This window comes from Bufo gargarizans, chromosome 11 (assembly GCF_014858855.1).
Source record: "Bufo gargarizans isolate SCDJY-AF-19 chromosome 11, ASM1485885v1, whole genome shotgun sequence".
Taxonomy (NCBI): domain Eukaryota; kingdom Metazoa; phylum Chordata; class Amphibia; order Anura; family Bufonidae; genus Bufo; species Bufo gargarizans.
Genome location: NC_058090.1, coordinates 57,958,737 through 57,984,528, shown reverse-complemented (window position 1 = coordinate 57,984,528; position 25,792 = coordinate 57,958,737). Strand labels below are relative to the sequence as shown.

Here is a 25,792-nt window from a genome sequence, read left to right as displayed (position 1 = left end):
CCCTAAGTGCACACGCGCGGTGCACAAAGTACTTTTATCGTGGCGCTGCAACGATTCTTTCCTAAGCCAGTGGATGTGCGCTTGCGCAGTGCTGCGCACACCCTCCTCCAGCTGATTCCTGTGCGCCCGTGTCACTACCGGTATAGACTTTTCGCTAGGTATGGAGAACACCGGCCGGCATTTGACTTCCTGGTTCCGTTCCCTGCGAGCAGCAGCTGCGCATGGGAGCCGAACTAGGCGGGAAATTCAAATAAATATAAACATAAAAAGTGACAAACACACATAAAAGAGGTTATACGTTGTAATCTGAGAGGATTACACTGTATAACCTCAGATCTGACATTTGATGACTGTACAGTGCCCCTTGCCTGCCATTTTACTGTCATTTGTGCTCATAAAATATTTATGCAAAAAATTGTACCACTTTTGGTTCAAAATTCCTGACATAATCATACCGCCAGGGAGGTTAATGTTGAGAGATTTAGATCATTATTAGTGATGGGCATAGGTAATATTCATTTTTGCGATATTTCGCATAATATTCGCAATAAATTTGCGAAGTCTAGAATTTGTGATCCCTAGTCATTATTTTCGCGATTTTGCGCAAATCGGCACTAATGATGCGCATATTTTTTGCACAATACATGCAACTTCACATTTTAGCAGGCCTGACTACATATTACTGATTGCTGCACTAAGTATTGTTGTGAACTTGTGACATCACAGCACTATGTCTGTAGCATGTATGTATGGACAGCAGAACCAGCTACACTATATCAGGATCTAACCTACACTGACTATCTCCCACTAACTATCTGTATTATATATATGAGCTAACTAACTAGCTAATGTAATTGGATAAAGAATAGAATCCAGATGAAAGCACAGAGCACAGCAATGTCACTTCTCTCTCTCAGAACTGCAAAAAAAAACAGCAGAAAATGGCTGCTGGGGATTTTCTTATATAGTAAGGGGTAGGCAACTTTCCTATCGGTTGCTAGGGATGTTGCTAAGCTAAGATAAAGACATTGCAGCCTTCTCATTGGCCCATAAGCAAGTTAGGGGGTTACTGATGAAAATAAAAAATCTCAAATATTCGCGATTAAGAATATATAACACTATATTCTACTTCTTCGCAAATTCTCGAAGTGCCAATATTCTCAATAAAAATTTGCGAATATTCGTGATCAACTCTAATCATTATGTGCCTGGCCAGTGGCCATGAGAAGGGCTCAGGCAGCCCCCTAGGCATCAGCCCACTGGGAAATGTCCCAGGTTTGCGTCCAGTCCTCCTCTGCTCACTACAGTTTTGCCTGATCCCTTGGAGTTCCTCACCAGTGTCTGTTGAACCCTGTGGGCCAGCTGTCACTTGAACATAGAGCTTTCCGAGAGGTAGTGGCTTGATAGCTCTCCTGCAGTGAAGTCCAGATCCCTGTATAGATTTTAAAAGGTGAACACCAAGGGGGCCACATAGACAATGCCCTTGAGAGTAGCCCTCAGTCTAATTTATTTAAGTGAAACAGTGGGTCCTCACCTGTTGTGTTATAGTTTGGCACTATAGAAAATATGTTGCTGGTATAAATACAAGCTATTGCCGATCCTTTCTATCATCTATTGGGCACTGTGGCTTGATTCAGATCTCCTTGACATTGGGGATGAGTGTTGCTGACTCCTTCTGACATCTTTTGGCCACCATAGTTTTATTCAGATCTCCTCGCCAATAAGAACAGCTGTTAACGTCTCCAAATCTAGTCAAGTTTTAGCTTTTCTATGTAAGCCTATCCTCCATCCTCCCACCCACATGACCTATTATTATGCTACCTAATCTATTATCCCACTATTACCATAGTTGTGTCTATGCTAGCACAACCTTGTCAGATGAGCACCCAATTATTTGAGGTTATTCCAGGGTTTCTTTTTTCTTATGTACGGAACCTACTACCGTATGGTGTGCAGTGTGCGCTCTTCTGCACAAGTGTGCCAGAATTATGGCAGATCTGTAATAGTAAATCTGGCCCAATATATCTAGAATAGCAAAGCACTATGTACTATGTTATTCCGATCTCTCGGGCTGCTCCTTTAGTGTATCATTCGCTGGCTCTTCTTCTACTCCTCTTCCTCTTGATGTTGGCATTCCTCAGTGCTCAGTACTAGGTCCTCCACTCTTCTCCCTCTACACAGTCCCCATCGGACAGACTATCAGTAGATTTGGCTTTTAGTTCCATCTCAATGCTGACGACACCCAACTATACACATCATCCACTGGCATCACCCCTGCTTTACTCAAAAACTCCAGTAATTGTCTGGCAGCTGTTTGTAACATCATGTCCCCTCTGTATCTAAAACTGAACCTCTCAAAAACTGAACTTCTTGTCTTTCCCCCATCTACTAACCCACCAAAACTTGATATTTAAATTTTGATCTGCAGCACTATCATAACTCCTGTGCAACATGCCCACTGTCTTGGGGCCTTGTTTGACTCTGATCTTTCCTTTGTTTCCTATATTCAATAACTTTCACGCTCTTGTCATCTGCACCTCAAGAATATTGCCAGAATCCACCTTTGTCTTACGGTGGAAACGGCAAAAACTCTTGTTGTTGACTTGATTCATTCTCGTCTTGACTACTGCAACGCATTACTAATTGATCCCACTCTTTCTAAACTCTCCCCCCTTCAGTCTGTCCTAAATGCTGTAGCCAGGCTCATCTATCTATCCAACCACTACACTGATGCTACTAGTCTGTGCCAGTTCAAACTTCTCACCCACAAAGCTCTCTGCAGTGCTGCACCTACATACATCTCCTCCCTCATTTCCGTTTACCACACTACTCGTGCTCTCCGTTCTGTTAGCGACCTAAGATTAATATCCTCCATAATTCGTACCTCTCACTCCCATCTTCAAGACTTTTTTCGAGCTGCACCTACCCTCTGGAATGCTCTGACCTGGAATATTAGGTCAATTCACAACTTCTCCACCTTCAAATGTGCCTTGAAAACACATCTTTTCAGGCAGGCTTATCAAGCTACCTAAAATTACTATTCCCTGAGTAAACCTCTCCCCCACCAACTCCTCTGGCCTGAACTCGATCCTCTAACAGAGCCAAACCAGAAGCAGATTGGCCGGCACCGCCCCTTCAGTTCAATAATGGCATGAATCCTACTTGAAATTAGTGATGAGTGGCAGGGGCTATATTCGTGATTAAATAATGGGAGAAAAGAAGAAATGAATCGCACATCCACTGCTAATGCTATGATCTCATCCCTGCATTCCTGCAGGAGACAGCACTGAATAGCGCATGTCTACTACCTCCATGCTACATGCTAAATGAGGCATTTGTGTACATTTTGATCAAAAGGCAATAAGCCCACTCACCACGCCAAGGTCGCCTCTATGAGTGGGTCCTAACCTAAAATTGGCGCGGCGCTGCACGGCGACCACCAGCTCTGTGGCGCCATCCCGGCCGGCGGCGGGACCTAGTGGCCAAACAGCACCCCTGCTGCCTGACCATGCCATACCTAGCTCTGGGCCCCACCAACCAGCCAGAAAAACAGCACAGTGGCCCCCGTGCAGCACCGCACCATGTGAACAGTTGTCAAAGCTCACCTGCTCTGAAGCTCTCAGGAACTCCAACTGAGAGCATGATAGGCTAATTTAACCCCTACTACTGAATACTAGGCTAATTAAAATCACCTGGCTAGTGGAAGGAGTGCAGATCCAGGGACAGAATTCCATGCATTCTGTACACAAATGCCTCATTTAGCATGTAGCTTGGAGGTGGTACACATGCGCTATTCAGTGCTGTCTCCTGCAGGAATGCAGGGATGAGATCATAGCATTAGCAGTGGATGTGCGATTCATTTATTATTTTCTCGTATTCGTGATATTTCACGAATATTTGGGCGTATATTCATCATATATTTGCGACTGCGAATTCGAGATTATTTTCTTGATTGTGAAAAGTCGTCAATGTAATGTTCGCGTAATGCGTGCAAAATACAGGCGTGGGTCACTTTCGCTACATTTTCCAAGCTACTAGAAGGTTCCTGAGACTGGAGAAAATGGTTGGCACGGCAGAACATTAAAAATGGTTTATATGCAGTTAGAGTGCTCCAATATATTCGCAATTGCGCTAATCGGCACTAAAGATGCGAATATTTTGGCACAATACGTGAAACTTCACATTTTAGCAGGTCTGCATGTATGTCTGTATGGACAGCAGAACCTATCCCACTGCACTGCAACAGCTACACTATATCAGGAGGTTTTATTCTACACTGACTATCTCCCACTAACTATCTGTATTATATATAAGCTATCTAACTATCTATCTAATGTAGTGTGGAAAGCACAGAACACAGAAATGACACTGCTGTCTCTCTCAGAACTTTAAAAAAAACTATAGAAAATGGCTGCTGGGGAGGTTTTTATATAGCAGTGATGGTGAACCTATGGCACGGGTGCCAGAGGCGGCACTCAGAGCCCTCTCTGTGGGCACCCACACCCTGGAAAAAGTCTATGGTGTACCAATATGCCTTAGACTTTTCCTGCCATTCAGCAGCGCAGGGCGCACCATGAACAGCACAGGCAGCGCACTGAATGTAGGCAGGCTATTATAGATAAGTGATAAAGTACATCGAAGATATTCTATATCGGACTGTAGTATTCAAGGTAAATTGCTGTGTTGGCACTTTGCGATAAATAAGTGGGTTTATGTTGAGATTTGGGCGCTCGGTCTGTAAAAGGTTCGCCATCACTGTTATATAGTAAGGGGTAGGCAGCTTTCCTATTGGTTGCTAGGGATGTTGCTAAGCTCAGACAAAGACATTGCAGCCTTCTCATTGGCCCACAAGCAAGAAGGGACGTTACTGATGAAGAAAAATCTAAAATATTCAAAATTACTAATATATATCACTATATTCTAAATATTTGCAAATTCTCGAAGTGCTGATATTCGCAATTAATATTCGTGATTCAAATATTCACATCCAACACTACTTGAAATAAACTTTTACACAAATAGGTGCTACACAATATTTTGTTTTGTGCAATGGAGAGTGGACCTGAAGTTCTTACAAAACAAACCTAGAAAAGGTGACAAATTTGGATCTTTAGCTCAGAATTTTTTGACTGTGGTGAATTGAGTTTCTTTTCAGCAGACACACCCTTCATCTATAGACAAGAAGAAGGTCAGAGGCTATGTAGTCCCTCTTTGCTAGAGCCTATAGATGGGGGTTACAAATGAGGAACTCTATTCACCCAAAATGGACAACCATTTTACTAGATTTATAGAAATGTACAATGTTTAATCTCGATTGTAATTTGAGTTGTGGGTTGAAGTTTTTACTGAGGAAAGGGTTGATGAAATGTGACAGGAGCAATGGCTTAAGAAGAGGGAGTGTTCCTGTAATGGTCCCAAATCTGTTAGATGTATTCAAACCTGGACTTGGTGGAGACTCTGTTCCTGACTCCTTCCCCCTCTCTGTGTAAATAAACAGATATGTGTCTGTAGCTCTTTCTACAGGTCCCTTGGCCTTTTAATCATGGACTAGTACAAGCAATAGATCTTATCTGTGGCAGGTCAACGGTTTGTACTGTCAGCTCCCATATTAAAGGTATGCTTCAATGAATCTCTGGCTGTTGTAGCAAATTTGGTGGGTTATACTTTGACACTATTTAGCCGCCAGAGCAGTGAGGAACCTCATACTATTTCAATCACCCACAACTGGGGGGGTGCCATCTAGATGGTGACATTGATTAAAGTGACCACCCATGACTCCAGTATTTTGGAGACTTGGCTGCCTAATTGTTTAGGCTATTTAGAAATATTAAATACTGAAAGCAGATAAATGACAATAATTCAGAAGCTGTGTTTAAAGGGAATATGTCAAATGACCTATTGTTTTAATCACGTTTTTATGTTAAACATATTTTTACAGAATTTTTGCTAATGTTATATTTAATTAATGCTGAGAGCATCAGCTATTCATCTTCATCTTTCCTTCTTATGTTCTGGTATGTCTGCATTGAATCTAACTGCTGCACCCAACTTTTCCAGAGTCTGATATTGTCCACAGCCTTCATCTTTCCTTCTTATGTTCTGGTATGTCTGCATAGAACTTTTAATGTCTCTTTCCCTGCTGAATTTATTGAGTATTTGTTTACATTGGACTATTTCACCCCTGTATCTGGTCCTCCCTTGATTAGGCCAAATGTACCCCCTCCTCTCTTGTTCACACCTGATTGAACACTGAGTGGTATAAATCTAAGTCCTTGGGTCATTTCATACCTTTGTCTTTTCAACATGTAACATTTTTCAAGTGCAACTCTTTAAGTGCACATACTGAATTATACCAGAAATGAGCCAGAAGGGGACCAAAAGGTAATTACAAGAATAGCTAATGCAAACAATGTTTTTATCTTTCATTTTACTCTTCCCACTTTTCCTAAAGCTTCTGAAATACCCCCACATCCATTCACCCGGCAAGGAACTATTCATCTCTTCCCTCCATCTTACCGTCTCACCTGACCACTTGCACAAACCTGTTTGATAATGTAAAACACTTCCTTCCCAAACACGCACAGATACCTCCTGCCCTCTCTTATTCTCACCTACTAACAATTTCTCTGCTTCTCCTTATTGCTGGTGATATCTCTCCAAATCCAGGTCCCCCTAAGCAAAACCCCGCTATCACCTCTACCTCCTACTACAAATCTCCTTCTACAAATTTCTGCAACCCCTTAAACCTAATAACCACTCCTCTGACCCCTGCACCTTTGGTTTCTCTTGCAGGAGCATTATGGAATGCACGCTCTGTCTGTAACAAACTCTCCTACATTCATGACCTCTTCATCTCTCAATAACTTTACTTTCTGGGTCTCACAGAAGCATGGCTGACACCTGCTGACATCTCCTCCCCTGCTGCACTTTCTTATACTGTATAGTGGATTTCATTTCACTCACACACCCCGCCCTGGCTGCAAACATGGCGGAGGAGTTGGTCTTCTTCTATCAGACTCCTGCTCCTACAGCCCAACTCCACTGCCACCCTCCATTACACTCACTTCATTTGAAGTGCACTCTGTTCGCATCTACTTTCCCTCCAACCTCCAAGTAGCTGTCATTTACCGCCTCCCAGGCCCAGCCACCATCTTTTTTGACCACTTTAACACCTGGCTCCTACACTTTCTTTCTGCCTACATCCCCACTATCATCATAGATGACTCCCACCCTCAGAGATGGTCACACTCGGGATCTTATCTTTACCCGCCTCTGCTTCCCTGGTCCACATACTAGCACCCCCCCCCCCCGCAGGAAGCTTAAACATCTCGACTTTCACTTGCTTTCTGACTCTCTTCTCCCACTCTCTGCCATTTGTTCCCTGCAAGACCCATATACTGCCACCACCCTGTATAACACCACAATAAGTACAGCTCTGGACATTGTTGCCCCCCTCACACACAATTAAACCCAAAAAATGAACAGACAACCCTGGCACACCAACCTGACCAAAAATCTCAGACTAGCTTCCAGGGCTGCAGAATGGCGATGGAAGAAATCCCATTCTACGGATCACTTCACTGCATACAAGCAATCCCTTCTCATTTTCAAATCCTCACTCGCTGATGCAAAACAGGCCTACTTCTCTTCTCTCATATCTTCCCTGTCCCACAGCCCTAAACAACTTTTTAACACTATTAACTCCCTTCTCTGTCCCCCAGCGCCCCATCCTCTCATCTCAGCTGAGCACTTTGCCACATAATTCAACATTAGAGAAAGCTTCTATGCACAGTCCCCACAGATCCTCTACACAACTGCTCAGTCTTCTTCTCCCAAAACCTGCTTCTCCACCATTACAGAAGAAAAACTCTCCAGTCTACTCTCCAGATCACATCTCACCACCTGAGCACTTGACCCAATCCCATCCCACCTCATCCCTAACCTCACCACAGTGTTTATCCCAGCCCTAACTCATCTCTTAAACCTATCACTAACCTCTGGTGTCTTCCCCTCTGCTTTGAAACATGCTACTTTACACCCATCCTCAAAAATCCTTCACTTGACCCATCTGCTTTGTCCAGTTATCGCCCCATATCACTTCTTATATTTTCCTCAAAGCTACTTGAGCAACATGTCCATTCTGAACTGTTCTCTCACCTTTCCTCCTGCTCCTTCTTTGACCGCCTACAATCTGGATTCTGACCCCACTACTCAACTTAGACTGCCCTTACCAAAGTCACCAATGACCTACTAACAGCCAAAACCGGAAAACACTACACTGTCCATCTTCTCCTTGATCTGCCCTCTGCCTTTGACACTGTCGACCACTCCCTTCTGTTACAAACTCTCTGATCTCTTGGCATCACAAACCTGGCCCTCTCCTGAATCACATCATACCTCACAGAACGGACAGTTAGCGTCTCCCACTCTCACACCACCTCCTCGTCTCATTCCCTCTCTGTTGGTGTCTCGCTCAGGCTTTGTCCTAGGACCCCTGCTCTTCCCTATCTACACTTTTGGCCCCGGACAGCTCATAGAGTCCCATGGCTTTCAGTATCACTTTTATGCTGACAACACACAAATCTACACCTCTGGCCCAGACATCACCACCCTACTATCTAGAATCTTACAATGCCTATATTCCATATCCTCTTTCTTCTCCTCTCGCTTTCTAAAACTTAACATGGACAAAACAGAAATCATCATCTTTCCCCCATCCTGCTCAATTCCCCCAACAGACCTATCTATCGCAATCAATGACTGCACACTCTCCCCGGTCAACCAAGTACACTGCCTTGGAGTGACCTTGGATTCTGCCCTCTCTTTCCGACCACACATCCAAGCCCTTTCTGCCACCTGCCGCCTCAAACTCAAAAACATCTCCTGCATCCGCGCATTCCTCAACTTTGAGTCTGCGAAGCTAATTGTACATGCCCTCATTATCTCCCGCCTAGACTACTGCAATATTCTCCTCTGTGGCCTTCCATCTAGCACTCTTGCACCCCTCCAATCTATCCTCAACTCTGCTGCACGACTGATCCACCTCTCACCCTATTACTCCTCTGCCTCTCCCCTCTGCCAATCCCTTCACCGGCTCCCCATTGCCCAACGAATTCAGTTAAAAATACTAACAAATACATAAAAGGCCATCCACAACCGGTCCCCTCCCTACATCTCTGAGCTACTTCTCTCCTATCCACAATTGCATCCAAGATTTCTCCCGTGCATCCTCCATTCTCTGGAACTCGCTACCCCAACATATCATACTCTCACCTACAGTGGAATCCTTCAAAAGAAACCTAAAAACCCACCATTTCAGACAAGCCTACAGCTAGTGACCCTGCTGCCTCTATACCGCCATGACCAGCTTCACCCTCACCTACTGTGTCCTTCTCCCATACCATGTAGATATAAGCACTCGCGGGCAGGGCCCTCTCTCCTTCTGTACCAGTTTGTAACTCGTCTTGTTCATGCTTAGTGCAATTGTCTGTATTATGTATGTATACCCCTTTCATATCTACAGCGCTATGGAATGAATGACGCTTTAATAATAATAATAATAATAATAATAGTAATATTTATTATGTACCTGGCTGGCCGCCATAAAGGAGGGCTTGAGCTCCCCCTCGGGCAACTGCCCATCCTTCCTGTATCTGAGGGTTGTATTCCCCCTGTAACTAGGGCTAATGTCAGCCTCAATTACAGGAGAAATCATCAATTAAAAATATGATGTAAAATGTCCTCAAAGATTTTGTATGCCCTTATGGAGGCCCAATATGTAAAATTAAAAAATACAGACATAAAAAAAAAAAAATTGATTTGGGGTATAATTTGAAAAAAAAAAATATTTTAGTTGCCCTTTGTGCTATAAAAAAAACTGGGAAAAAACAGCTCATAGAGAGGGTGCTAATATGTCATATGCCCTAATAGGGTGTATAGTTATGGCTTTCTTACTGTCTGCTGACCCAGCACATCAATGCATTTCACAGACAGACCATGTATTTCAGCGTACAGTGTGTAATGCTTTATGTCCCTTGTGCGGGTTCTGGAAACTGAACATTTGCAGCAGAGTTCTTTGCAGCGGGACATTGTATAGCCAGTTTATCATTGTGGCAACTCTTCCAGCAAATAGGAATTGTCCAAAGACACATCTTTAATATTAAATATTCTTTTTTTATACAACTGACAATTTTTCATGACTGCTTTGTCAGCGTTGCTATACAGTTCCATATAATAGCATGGTCATCATGCATGCTTTCCACATGAAGTCCAGGAAAGCTAATGAGGCAGCTACTGATACTTATTATGCATGAGCGGTTTGTCAGTTACGTTTTCTGTTTATGAGTTAATGTACATACAGTATCTGTTATCCATGCCTCAAACCAAGATGAAGAAAATGGTAATTTTGCTACATATATAATTCCTAAATTAGACTAAAAATTTCCACTGGAAGCGCACCTACTAAAAACTGCATACAATAATAAAAGATAGAAAAAGGTCCAAAATGCATGCAAGTCAAAGTAAAGTCAAGATGTACTTTATTGTCAATACTGCAATAAGACATACAGAGACCTGAAGTGCCGTTACTCTCAGACCTATGGTGTAGCCATAAACATTGAACACTTAATAAACATTAAGTTTAAAATATTAGGCTACTTTCACACTCGTGTTTGGTGCGGATCCGTCATGAATCTGCACAGATGGATCAGTTCAGATAATACAAATGTCTGCATCCGTTCAGAACGGATCTGTTTGTATTATCTTTAACATAGCCAAGATGGATCCGTCTTGAACACCACTGAAAGTCAATAGAGGACGGATCCGTTTTCTATTGTGTCATAGAAAACTGATCCGTCCCCATTGACTTACATTGTGTGTCAGGACTGATCCGTTTTGCTCAGTTTTGCAGAGGACACTAAAACGCAGCAAGCAGCGTTTTGGTGTCCACCTCCAAGGCGGAGGCACAAACTGACGCATTCTGAGCGGATCCTTTTCCATTCAGAATGCATTAGAGCAAAACTGATCCGTTTTGGACCGCTTGTGAGAGCCCTGAACGGATTTTAGAAACGGAAAGCCAAAACGCCAGTGTGAAAGCAGCCTAATACACACTAGTTAAAATATAGACACTATAAATACGTAGTGCAATTTGGACGAGTTTATAAACTACTTAAAATGTTGTATATATAACCAGTTCTTGATGGTGGCAAAGTCCAGTATTAATTGGGGGGGGGGGGGGGAATATTGTTGATGAAAAAAGATGCAGAATCCAAAGTGGGGAAGGGAGGTGAGGCAGAGAGAGAGCGTTGAGCATCCCGACAGCCTGATGGACAGAACTGACGTAATACATATGTCATTTGCTTCTCAAATTTACTAACACATTTGTCAATGTATTTAAAAACAAGAGTCATTTCAGTGGTTAACCAATGCAGCCAAACCAATGGCGCAGAATACCTGTATAAACCAATTGTGAAATTTGATCAGAAAAATGAAAATACTGACAATGATTTTATTTGCACACTTTTTTTTATTGCAGCCCCAGGCCATAGACATGAGATAGTTTATAATTTCACTGGTTCATAAAAATTCTGGCATGATGGGGAAAATGAAGTGGCCAAGATGTATTTTTTGACTGATTATACTTTCTTTCCCATTTAATGTAGTGGTGTGACACATATACTGTATGTAAGGCTGCGCTGAATTCTGCATCATGGGGAAATCGTCTGAATTGGTAGAGAACAGACCAATTACCACCTCCAATTATTTCTAAAGTGCAATACAATTATAAGGGTGTGTATGGATAATTATACGTAAAGAAAAGCATCAACCTGTGCCACATGCAGATATACTATATAGTATTATGGACGCCAACATATTATTCCTACAACATCCCATTCTAAATCCTTAGGCGTTAACATAGATTTGGCCCCTGTTTGCAGGTAGAACAGCTTCCACTCTTCTGGGAAGGCTTTCTACAAGATTTTGGAATATGTCCATGGGAATGTTTGCCCATTTATCCATAAGGACATTTCTGAGGTCTGACTCTGATGTTGGACGAGATGCTCTTGCTGACAATCTCTGTTCTAATTCATCCCAGAAGTGTTTGATGGGGTTGTGGTCAGGGCCGTATGTGCAGGCCAGGCAAGTTCTTTAAACCAAACTCACCCGACCATACCTTTATAAACCTTGCTTTGTGCACTGGAGCAAAGTCATGATGGAACAGAAAAGGCCCTTGCCCAAACTATTCTCAAAAATTTGGAAGAATGCAATTGCCCAAAATGTCTTGGTATCCTGAAGCTTTAGGATTTCCCTTCCCTGGACCTTAGCAGCCTAGGCTAACCCCTAAAAAACAACCCCATAGTATTATCCCTCTTCCACCAAACTTTACAGTTGGCACAATGCAGTCGGGCAGGTAACGTTCACCGGGCATTCAACAAACCCAGACTCGTTCATCAAGCTGCCAGATAGAGAAGCGGGATTCATCACTCCACAGAACATATTTCCACTGCTCCAGAGAAGAGTCTAGTTGTGGCATGCTTTACACCACTCCACCCGATGCTTGGCATTGAACTTGGTGATGTACAGCATACATTTGCCTGCTCAGTCATGGAAATGCATATCATTAAAGGGCACCTGTCAGCAGTTTTGTGCCTATGACACTGGCTGACCTGCTACATGTTAACTTGGCAGCCGAAGGCATCTGTGTTGGTCCCATGTTCATATGTGCCCACATTTCTATTTTAAATATGTGCAAATGACCTCTAGGAGGTTTTGTGCTAAGGTTAACGGCAGTGGAGATTTGAAACTCTACATGTATTAGGTCAGCAGAGCCTTGGTGACTTTTATACACTATGCATCTTGGCGACCCCACTCTGTAACTTTACATGATCTGCCACTTTTTGGCTGTTTTGCGGTGGTTCCCAAACACTTCCACTTTGCAATAATACCACTCATAGTTGACTGTGGAATATCTAGGAAGGAATACATTTCACAAATGGACTTCTTGTGACAATGACATCCTATTACAGTACCACACTTTCTTTTACAAATGTTTATAAAGGCTAGATTTTTACACTGGTGTTAATGGACTGAAGGAACATCAAATACTTTCCCAATACATCTGTCCATGTACTGTAGATCACGGTGCTTGTAAGTTCTTTCAGTGCAAAGACTAGTATAGAACGGGGTAAAAAGTGGTTCCATTCATCCAATCAATGATATGCCGAAACAGTCAAAGAAGATTATAGTCCCTTATATTGGGAGAATTTACTCCCCCCTCTCTCCTATACGGCATACATATTAGGACATCGTCAGACATCATCCACAACTCCATCCTCCGTCAGGCAAAACTCCCTCCTACCTCAGACTTTAGACAAAACTCTGTCCTCCCTCATCCAAAACTCCATCAGACCTCAGACATCAGACAAAACTCCGTCCTCCGTCAGGCAAAACTCCATCAGACCTCAGACATCAGACAAAACTCTGTCCTCCCTCACCCAAAACTCCATCAGACCTCAGACATCAGACAAAACTCCGTCCTCCGTCAGGCAAAACTCCATCAGACCTCAGACATCAGACAAAACTCTGTCCTCCGTCAGGCAAAACTCCATCAGACCTCAGACATCAGACAAAACTCCGTCCTCCCTCACCCAAAACTCCATCAGACCTCAGACATCAGACAAAACTCCGTCCTCCGTCAGGCAAAACTCCATCAGACCTCAGAAATCAGACAAAACTCCGTCCTCCCTCACCCAAAACTCCATCAGACCTCAGACATCAGACAAAACTCCGTCCTCCGTCAGGCAAAACTCCATCAGACATCAGACAAAACTCCGTCCTCCATCAGGCAAAACTCCATCAGACCTCAGACATCAGACAAAACTCCGTCCTCCATCAGGCAAAACTCCATCAGACCTCAGCTAAAACTCTGTCCTCCCTCAGACATCAGCCAAAACTCCGTCCTCCCTAACTCAAAATACGCCCTACTACACACACTCTTCACCTGACGGAGCTGCTAGCTGCTGGAGAGGCAAAGGACCTGTGATGACGTCATGACCATGTGACGAGTCACGTGTGTGGGAGGGGTCAGATGTGCACAGCAGCTGGTAGAGTGTACAGAACAGTAGCCATCAAATAGAGCTCTGTACTAGAGATGCGTGTGTAACCTGCATGTAGCAGAGCTGTGTACTGTGTAGCAGATCTGTATGTGTAACCTGCATGTAGCAGAGCTGTGTACTGTGTAGCAGAGCTGTATGTGTAACCTGCATGTAGCAGAGCTGTGTACTGTGTAGCAGTGCTGTATGTGTAACCTGCATGTAGCAGAGCTGTGTACTGTGTAGCAGTGCTGTGTACTGTGTAGCAGTGCTTTATGTGTAACCTGCATGTAGCAGTGCTGTGTACTGTGTAGCAGAGCTGTATGTGTAACCTGCAGGTAGCAGTGCTGTGTACTGTGTAGCAGAGATGTGTACTGTGTTACAGAGATGTGTGTGTAACCTGCATGTAGCAGAGCTGTGTACTGTGTATATAGAGCAGTGTGTGTAACAGCATGTAGCAGAGCTGTGTACTGTGTTACAGAGATGTGTGTGTAACCTGCATGTAGCAGTGCTGTGTACTGTGTAGCAGAGCTGTATGTGTAACCTGAATGTAGCAGAGCTGTGTACTGTGTAGCAGAGCTGTATGTGTAATCTGTATGTAGCAGAGCTGTGTGCTGTGTAGCGGAGCTGTATGTGTAACCTGCATGTAGCAGAGCTGTGTACTGTGTTACAGGGATGTATGTACAACCTGCAGGTAGCAGAGCTGTGTACTGTGTATATAGAGCAGTTTGTCTAACCGCATGTAGCAGAGCTGTGTACTGTGTTACAGAGATGTGTGTGTGTAACCTGGGAACTATAAAAAAGTGTAAAAAAACCCCATAAATATTCAGATCACCCCCCTTTTCCCAAAATTAAAATAAAAGACACATCATGGGTTTCGCAATGTGTAAAAACGCCCATTGTATAAAAATATATTCCCCATACGGCAAACAGCAAAACAGAAAAAAAAAAAGAGTCCAAATGTCCGATTCGCCGTTTTTGGTCGCTTCATTTGCTACAAAAATGTAAATAAAAAGTGATCAAAAAGTCTTAAACACCCCAGAATGGTATCAGTAAAAAGTTTAGATTGCCCCGCAAAAAATGAGCCCCCACCCAGGCTCCGTACACATAATTACAAAAAAGTTATAGGGCTCAAAATATGGCGACAAAAAAAATCGGATATTTTTATTTTGTTATCACTATTAAAACGCAAGAAAAACTATACATATAAGGTATTGCCGGATTCGATCTGACCTGTAGAATAAAAGTAACCAGTCAGTTTTATCGCACATCGAATGTCGTAAATAAAAATCACGTAAAACTGTGGTGGAATTGCTTTTTTTTTTTCAACAGGAAGAATGGGCAGTTTTACCATCTGAGAAAATAAAGAGCCTCATCCACAACTACCACAAAAGACTTCAAGCTGTCATTGATGTTAAAGGGGGCAATACATGGTATTAATAACTGGGGTGTGTAAACTTCTGATCAGGGTCATTTGGGGAGTTTGTGTTGTGATTATGATTTATAAAGAGTAAACACCGTTGCTTGACATAAATGGCTTCAGCCGACCACTATCCATGAGCGAGAGAGAAGTGTCCGTGGTATCAATCATATTCTCTGAACAATGGCTACAGGGGTATTCTCATCTTAATGATCACTGTTACATCTGTTAATGATTTGACAGTGATAATTTTTCTAAATACATTTTATTACCCAATTCCCATCCTTTTTTAGAAAATAAGTCCCCTCTTACCTGATGTTGTCTTTGGTCTCCCCTGGTCACGGCCACCTCTCCTGTCGAATCCAGCCGGGCCACGCTTGCGCAGAAGACGGAAAATTCTCTCCCGGCTGGGCCGCGCAATGTCCTGAACGCGCATGCCGCCGCGCATGCGCCATGATGACTTCTTCCTGGCCAGTATAGTACAGAGCCGCGAATGCGCACGCCGACTCTGTACTATACAGGCCAGGAATAAGTCACCATGGCACATGCGCGGCGCCGTGCGCGTTCAGGACATTGCGCGGCCCGGCCGGGAGAGAATCTTCAGTCTTCTGTGCAAGCGCGGCCCGGCCGGGAGAAGAATACAGGAAGTGAACGTCACGCTCAAGGAAGGTAAGTATGAAAAAGGGAAGATGAGAATACCCCTTTAAGAAATCATAAATTCTGCAAGGGTATGTAAACTTATCAGCACAACTGTAAGTAGCTGTGTGATATAAATCTGTGGAATATGGGAAGCACAAGAGGATGTGCACCATAAATCCCATCTTTGTAAGGCCTCTTGCACATGGTCGCTGTGTGCCTGTGGTCGTATTGTGGACCACATACGGCGGTTCCGCAATACACAGGGCACCAGCCGTGTGCATCCCGCATCCGTGATGTCGACCCATTCACTCGAACGGAACAGAAACACGGATCGGATCCCCACAGAAGCACTACAGAGTGCTTCCGTGGTGTTTCCGGCCATGCCTCCGCACAGCAAAAAAGTAGAACATATTCACGGACCCATTCAAGTTGAATGGGTCTGGATCTGTCCCGGCTGCTGCACGCACGTTGCCCGTGCATTGGGGACTGCAAATTGCTGTCCCCAATGCACGGAATGGACCAACAACGTTCATGTCCAAGAGGCCTAACACGTGTGATCTGTGTGAAGCGGCATATATGCATTCATGTTGCATGTATTTATTAATTAGGGCGACCAATTCTGAGTAACTCGGAGTGACAGGATATTTACAGAATCAGATTTTTATTTTTTTTGTCATATTTTGAGCTCTATAACTTTTTGGGAATTATGTGTACGGAGCTGGGTGGGGGCTCATTTTTTGCGGGGCAATCTGAACTTTTCACTGATACCATTCTGGGGTGTTTAAGACTTTTTGATCACTTTTTATTTACATTTTTGTAGCAATTGAAGTGACCAAAAACGGCGAATCGGACATTTGGACTCTTTTTTTTTTCTGTTTTGCCGTTTGCCGTATGGGGAATATATTTTTATACAATGGGTGTTTTTACACATTGCGACACCCATGATGTGTATTTTTTTAGTTCTTTTATTTTCATTTTGGGAAAAGGGGGGTGATCTGAATTTTTATGTTTTATTTTACACTTTTGTATAGTTCCCAGGTTACACACACATCTCTGTTACACAGTAAAAAGCTCTGCTACATGCGGTTACACACACATCTCTGTAACACAGTACACAGCACTGCTACATGCAGGTTGCACATACATCCCTGTAACACAGTACACAGCCTGCTACATGCAGGTTACACATACAGCTCCGCTACACAGCACACAACTCTGATACATGCAGATTACACATACAGCTCTGCTACACAGTACACAGCTCTGCTACATGCAGGTTACACATACAGCTCTGCTACACAGTACACAGCTCTGCTACATGCAGGTTACACATACAGCTCTGCTACACAGTACACAGCTCTGCTACATGCAGGTTACACATACAGCTCTGCTACACAGTACACAGCTCTGCTACATGCAGGTTACATATACAGCTCTGCTACACAGTACACAGCTCTGCTACATGCAGGTTACACATACATCACTGCTACACAGTACACAGCTCTGCTACATGCAGGTTACACATACAGCTCTGCTACACAGTACACAGCTCTGCTACATGCAGGTTACACATACAGCTCTGCTACACAGTACACAGCTCTGCTACATGCAGGTTACACATACAGCTCTGCTACACAGTACACAGCTCTGCTACATGCAGGTTACACATACCGATCTGCTACACAGTACACAGCTCTGCTACCTGCAGGTTACACATACATCTCTGTAACACAGTACACAGCTCTGGTACATGCAGGTTACACATACAGCTCTGCTACACAGTACACAGCACTGCTACATGCATGTTACACATACAGCTCTGCTACACAGTACACAGCACTGCTACATGCAGGTTACACATACAGCACTGCTACACAGTGCACAGCTCTGCTACATGCAGGTTACACATACAGCTCTGCTACACAGTACACAGCTCTGCTACATGCAGGTTACACATACAGATCTGCTACACAGTACACAGCTCTGCTACCTGCAGGTTACACATACAGATCTGCTACACAGTACACAGCTCTGCTACCTGCAGGTTACACATACATCTCTGTAACACAGTACACAGCTCTGCTACCTGCAGGTTACACATACAGATCTGCTACACAGTACACAGCTCTGCTACCTGCAGGTTACACATACAGATCTGCTACCTGCAGGTTACACATACATCTCTATAACACAGTACACAGCTCTGCTACATGCAGGTTACACATACATCTCTGTAACACAGTACACAGCTCTGCTACATGCAGGTTACACACACATCTCTAGTACAGAGCTCTATTGGCTACTGTTCTGTACACTCTACCAGCTGCTGTGCACATCTGAGCCCTCCCACACACGTGACTCGTCACATGGTCATGACGTCATGACAGGTCCTTTGCCTCTCCAGCAGCTAGCAGCTCCGTCAGGTGAAGAGTGTGTGTAGTAGGGCGTATTTTGAGTTAGGGAGGACGGAGTTTTGTCTGATGTCTGAGGGAGGACAGAGTTTTGTCTGATGTCTGAGGTCTGATGGAGTTTTGGGTGAGGGAGGACGGAGTTTTGTCTGATGTCTGAGGTCTGATGGAGTTTTGCCTGATGGAGGACGGAGTTTTGTCTGATGTCTGAGGTCTGATGGAGTTTTGCCTGATGGAGGACGGAGTTTTGTCTGATGTCTGAGGTCTGATGGAGTTTTGGGTGAGGGAGGACGGAGTTTTGTCTGATGTCTAAGGTCTGATGGAGTTTTGCCTGATGGAGGACGGAGTTTTGTCTGATGTCTGAGGGCTGATGGAGTTTTGCCTGACGGAGGACGGAGTTTTGTCTGATGTCTGAGGTCTGATGGAGTTTTGCCTGATAGAGGACGGAGTTTTGTCTGATGTCTGAGGGCTGATGGAGTTTTGCCTGACGGAGGACGGAGTTTTGTCTGATGTCTGAGGTCTGATGGAGTTTTGCCTGACGGAGGACGGAGTTTTGTATGATGTCTGAGGTCTGATGGAGTTTTGCCTGATGGAGGACGGAGTTTTGTCTGATGTCTGAGGTCTGATGGAGTTTTGCCTGACGGAGGACGGAGTTTTGTCTGATGTCTGAGGGCTGATGGAGTTTTGGGTTAGGGAGGACGGAGTTTTGGCTGATGTCTGATGGAGGATGGAGTTTTGGATGAGGGAGGACGGAGTTTTGGATGAGGTCTGATGGAGTTTTGGATGAGGGAGGACAGAGTTTTGTCTAAAGTCTGAGGTAGGAGGGAGTTTTGCCTGACGGAGGATGGAGTTGTGGATGATGTCTGACGATGTCCTAATATGTATGCCGTACTCCTAGTCATCATCAATTTTGACAATGCTATTCTAGGCTTCCTCCCTGACCATATGAAGTTGGAAAATCTGGAATTCAAGCGCAGGACATCTGTATGTTTCAGTAAAAATAGGGATTGTCTGAAGGGGATAAAGTAATCGAGTGAAACAAGACTTTTTAATCAAATGACATATACCAAGGACATTTAATGGCAAACCGTCTCCAATTGGATCCAAGATATTAAAACTGGATTGTTAAGATGGTACAATGAAGATGTATTTGAATATCTGGTTTTAACTGGCAGAAATAAAAATTTGTGGACGCATTTCCTTTGAGTATTTTTTGGGGGAAGTATGCAGACCTCATTTACTGAATAACTGGGAGCAGTGGATTGTGTTCACATTCTGGCGGGGTTTAATCTATCCTTAGCTTCCAACTCCTTATGCAATTTTCTAACTCACTTTCCTCTATTCTCTTTTATTTGTTGAGTTTGTTTGCATACATTATCCTGTCATCCAGAGATTGCTGCTCTGTCACAGATGGGAAATAATTCGAATACCTCATCTTCTTATTGTGCTGCTGTCCAGTACAGGGAAAATCACCCAGGACTTAAGCAGATGTGTCAGTGCTGGCAGAGTCATGCATCATCATCAAAACCCTGCTTAAAATGAAATTGGATTCCCAGTGACAGTTCATGCAGCGATTCAGTGTAATTCCATTAGGATAGATAAACTTCAGCATAGCTTGGGACAGCAGCTAGTATTCACAAATGCCGCATAAGCTTGCCAATATACCTACGGTAATTCGTGCATCACTGGCATGCTATGGACCTTTCAGTCTGCGCTGGAAGTGTGGAGAAGTCAGATATACACAAGGAGTCTGGAAGGTTATTTTATATTGGGTTTTAGAAATATCTGCTTTTATCTACGCCCTCAGTCAAATGGCTTACAACACAAGACAAGAAGCTTAGGATTTTTTCCAAAGGCGTTAGAAATTTAAAATTCTAAAAAAAAATAGCAGATGTATAATACTCTGGGAAATGGGGATCATCATAAAACTTTACAAGTATTCACTTATTTTTGCTTCATCAGAATCCATTCTCCACTTTGTGAGGTTTACCCACTGACGAGGAGAGACTGACTGTTTGGACCACCAGGCACCGCCTAAGGTACTGTAGGCTTCCAACGAGATATCACCTCTTATATAGAGATTGGAGTTCCCTTCTTCTTGCCATGGAGATTTGGAGGTTGACTGGGAATTCTTTTTACAAAAATGGAGCACGGTAAAGGGTAATAACTGAAACAAGAAAAACAAAACTGATGTAGGTAGGGGCAGCAATACCATAATGAGCATGAAATACCACCTCAGCAGAACCTAATACCAAAGTGCACCACATAATAATGTCTCAGCAGAACCTAATACCAAAGTGCACCATATAATACTGCCTAAACAGAACCTAATCTCACAGTGCAGCACATACAGTAATACGCCACCCTTGCCACAGTATTCAGCTGTATAACCATCCTAAGGATGGTGACAGAGTTGAATTCAGGAGAGCACCTGGGGCTACTGGCCAGGTACATAAGTACCTGATGTTCCTAGCATTAATTAATGCTGAGAGCATCAGATCAGTATGTATCCAGCTGGCAGCCATGAGGAGGTCTTGGACATCGGCCCACAAGGAAATTTCAGACATTTTACAGTGTTCTTAGTTTCAGTTATACTCTGCCTTAGAGCCTCCAATACACTTAGGCCTACAGTGGATAAAAAAAATATCCTAACATACGGCTACTGACCACAGTTTTTACCTCTCATGAATAAACAAGTTCTCTTTGAGATCCATGATAGGAACCTAGAAGTATTTTTTTTTTAAATAACCACTTTTGTTTCCTTATCGTACTGAAAGTGCTAACCACATAGGTCTGAGCTTGAAGAAACTCATTATTATGAAAAAAATCCAAATGCCAATATTTCCCAAGGAAAAGGCAAATTAGACTATACCCTGATGATTGTGACTGCCAGGATAAACTCTCTTGCTCTGTTTACCACATTTTTCACCCTATAAGACATACTTTCCCCCTCAAAGGTGGTGGTGGTGGTGGGGGGGGGGGGAAGTCAGTGTGTCTTATAGGGTGAATACTAATGAGCAGGACTGGGGAGCGGTGAATACAGCATACCTTGTGCTGGCAGCACTCACCGTTCCCTGGTCTTCTGCGACACATGCTGTGCTATGACCTGCACACAATGTGATAACATCAGTGCGCTCCGTGACAGCGTGCAGGAAGAGTGCTGGATCTCTGGAGCTACGGCGTCTAGAGCAGGAGAGGTGAGTTGATTTATTTCTTCTTTTTGTCTGATCTGAAGTTTGGGGATCTGATCTGAGGTCTGATTGGGGGGTCTGATCTGAGGTCTAAATAACATTGGGGTTCTTATCTGAGGTCTGATTGGGGGTCTGAGCTGAGATCTCATTAACATTGGAGGTCAGTCTGAGATCTGATTGGGGGTGTGAGCTGAGGTCTCATTAACATTGCCGGTCTGATCTCAGGTCTGATTGGGGGTCTGAGCTGAGGACTAATTAACATTAACGATTTGTTTGGGCAAGGCTTTCTTATAGATTTCAATGACACAATATTATTTTAATTCATATCACAACCAAGATGGCCACTGTGGTGTGCATTGTCTTCAATGCACATGCCAGTCTCTGACGCGCATTGGGGCGTGGTGGTCCGGTATTGAGCCAGTTTATCCTTTTGGTTGGTGTTTGCTTTATTTATTTACCACTTGGATATAATATTAATTATAGCATTTTCCAATCACAATGTACAGTAATGCTACTTCTTTGTTTATCCATATATCATGTTATTTGTGATTATGTGAGGTTATCTCTGCTCCCTGACCACCACCACTAATAGGACATGGTTTTAACGGTATTTTAACTATTTAACTGTGTTTGGCCTAATTGTTATTTAGGGTCCATTAACACGTCCGCATGGGTGCAGACCCATTCATTTCAATGGGGCCGCAAAAGATGTGGACAGCATACCATCTGCTGTCCGCATCCGCACTTCCATTCTGATTCTGTGGGCCCCGCAAAAAAGATAGAGCATGTCCTATTCTTGTCCATAGGCAAAATGCAGAATGCACACGGCCAGTGTTCGTGTTTTGTAGATCCGCAATTTGCGGACGGCAAAACACTTGCGGACGGGCGAATGGACCCTTATACTAATAAAATAAATTGTATTATTTATTAATAAATTATCCCATATGCTTTGTGGCTTGGTGTTTCATTTCTTTAATTAACATTGGGGGTCTTATCTGAGATCTGATGAAAAATATTTTTTTCAAATTTTCCTCCTAGAAAACCTAGGTGCGTCTTATAGAGTGAAAAATCCGTTATATACTTTTAAATGTTTAGCGCTGCTCTCTATAACTATAAGTACTGTTACTGAAAAGGAAATCTTTTACATCTTGTTTTGAGCATTATATTTTGCTGTACACAGGTGAACAGTACCACTGAACATATACTGCATGCCTCACACATACTGTAGAGTTTCATACATTTTCTCCCATTGCAAAAAAATAATACAGCTCAGTATATGGGTTGTTTACAGTTGTATTGAATAAGCTAGTTGACACTCTTTAATTATATGTCTGGCCAATAGAACTCTTTGGGCAGATGAGACATGTGCATTGGGGCATTTCCAGACGTATAAGCCAAATATAACCCAAACACAATGTGAATAAAGCCTGATAACAGCCCAGTCATGAAGCAGTAGGCTTCACAAGCCTCATTTCACAACTGATATAAGTGTTCAGTCTATCTGCACACCACAGTTAGGCTATGGAACAGTCGAAAGTAGCTTTTCATTTATTTAACCGTTTAACCCCTTAAGGACTCGGCCCTATTTCACCTTACGAACTTGGCCATTTTTTGCAAATCTGACCAGTGTCACTTTAAGTGCTGATAACTTTAAAACGCTTTGACTTATCCAGGCCATTCTGAGAATGTTTTTTCATCACATATTGTACTTCATGACAGTGGTAAAATTATAAAAAAATACCAAATTTACCAAAAATTTTGTAAAAAAAATAGCAAATTTCCAAGTTTCAATTTCTCTACTTCTATAATACATAGTAATACCTGCAAAAATAGTTATTACTTTATATTCCCCATATGTCTACATCATGTTTGGATCATTTTAGGAATGATATTTTATTATTTGGGGGATGTAACAAGGCTTAGAAGTTTAGAAGCAAATCTTGAAATTTTTCAGAAATTTTCAAAAACCCAATTTTTAGGGACCAGTTCAGGTCTGAAGTCACTTTGCGAGGCTTAATAGAAACCACCCAAAAATGACCCCATTCTATAAACTACACCCCTCAAGGTATTCAAAACTGATTTTACAAACTTTGTTAACCCTTTAGGCGTTCCACAAGAATTAATGGAAAATAGAGATACAATTTCAAAATTTCACTTTTTGGGCAGATTTTCCATTTTAATATTTTTTTTCCAGTTACAAAGCAAGGGTTAACAGCCAAACCAAACTCAGTATTTATGGCCCTGATTCTGTAGTTTACAGAAACACCCCATATGTGGTCGTAAACAGCTGTACCGGCGCACGGCAGGGCGCAGAAGCAAAGGAATTTTTTTATAGAGCCGGTCGATACGAACGCGGCGATACCAAATATGTATACCTTTTTTTTATTTATGTAAGTTTTACACAATAACAGCTTTTTTAAAACAAAAAAAATGATGTTTTAATATCTCCATATTCTGAACTATAGTTTTATTATTTTTTGGACGATTGTCTCAGGTAGGGGCTCATTTTTTGAGACTGTTAGATTGGTACTACTTTGGTGGGCAAACGCCTTTTTGATCGCTTGCTGTTGCACTTTTTGTGATGTAAGGTGACAAAAAAATGGTTTATTTAGCACAGTTTTTATTTTTTATTTTTTTACGGTGTTCATCTGAGGGGTTAGGTCATGTGATATGTTTATAGAGCCGGTCGATACGGACTCGGCGATACCTAATATGTATACTTCCCCCCCCCCCCTATTTTTTTACCAATTTTTTTTATCTTTATTTGGGAAAAATGACATTTTTGGTTATTTTTACTTGAAACTTTTAATTTGGGGGGGGGGGGGAAACTTTTTTTTCACTTTATTTTTTGTCCCACTTTGGGACTTGAACTTTTGGGGGTCTAATCCTTTACAATGCATTCCAATACTTCTGTATTGGAATGCATTGGCTGTATGAGTAATACTGTGTGTATTACTGTCACTACCAGAGCTTTGAGACGTTCTCACAGCTCTGTGTCTCCACCCCTGTGATGATGTCACTTAGAGTTTGGAGGTGTTCTCACTGTTCTGTTTCTCCGCCCCTGTGATGAGGTCTTTACTCCCAGCTGTTCCTCCTGCCTTTGATTTCCCTGCCTTTAAATCACCCCTCCTCCTATTGCAGGGCGTGGATTATATTTCTCTTTTCAGTTGTAGCTCTGCCTTGAGTATCTTCACTTGTTAAGCTATTAGCTCTCTGGACCTGTGTTCTGTTGCTGCAAGCACTCCGGATATTGCCAGCGGCCCTTGGATCCGTCTTCTCTGCGGCTGCAGCTCCATCAGATAAGTGTGCAGACATTGTTGTGTACCTGGTGATTTTCTGACTGGATCTGAGGTGGCCACGGTTCCCTCCATATTCTGAGCAGGGCAACGGTGGCCGTGCCCCTTCCACTAGTGTAGGGGTTACAGGGCTCATCAGTCTTAGGCACGCGGGCATGCCTCGTTCCACCACATGGATCCGGGCATGTGCTTTAGCAGCATAGGGAGAGTGTTGAGGGTCTGACAGGGGTCACCCTTTCTCTTCCCTAGTTTGGGTCCGGTCAGTAGCTCTTTTTACTGTGTATGCTCTTGTTACCCTTAAACAGCCGTGACATTATAATCCACCAAAACCGTCCTTGTTGACATGGATCCGCTTTCTGGCTTGGTTGACCGCATGCAGGGTCTTTCTTTGGAAGTAGCGGATCTCCGTCAATCTGTGACTCAGCTACAAGCATTGGGCTCTGCTCCGGCTCATGGAGTCTGTTGCGAGCCAAAGGTCTCACTTCCGGAAACGTTCTCCGGGGGCAGTGAGAATTTTGTTCGCTTCAGAGAGGCATGTAAACTCCATTTTTGTTTGTGTCCCCACTCCTCTGGTAATGAGGAACAGAGGGTGAGGATTGTCATCTCCCTGCTCAGGGGTAATGCTCAGACTTGGGCTTTTTCGCTGCCATCAGGGGATCCTTCCCTTCGATCCGTGGAAAGATTTTTTGTGGCCCTGGGGCAGATATATGATGACCCGGATCGTGTTGCTCTGGCAGAATCGAACTTA

The 25,792-nt window shown here is 43.2% G+C and overlaps 1 long non-coding RNA gene across 1 annotated transcript in view; it reads left to right on the top strand.

The window, feature by feature from the left end:
* The first annotated feature begins 21,668 nt into the window (after positions 1 to 21,668).
* LOC122922183 overlaps positions 21,669 to 25,792 on the top strand; it is a 102,399-nt gene continuing 98,275 nt past the window's right edge. The window contains exon 1 of the long non-coding RNA XR_006387107.1: positions 21,669 to 21,754. This is a non-coding gene — a long non-coding RNA (uncharacterized LOC122922183). The remainder of the gene's footprint in view (positions 21,755 to 25,792) is intronic.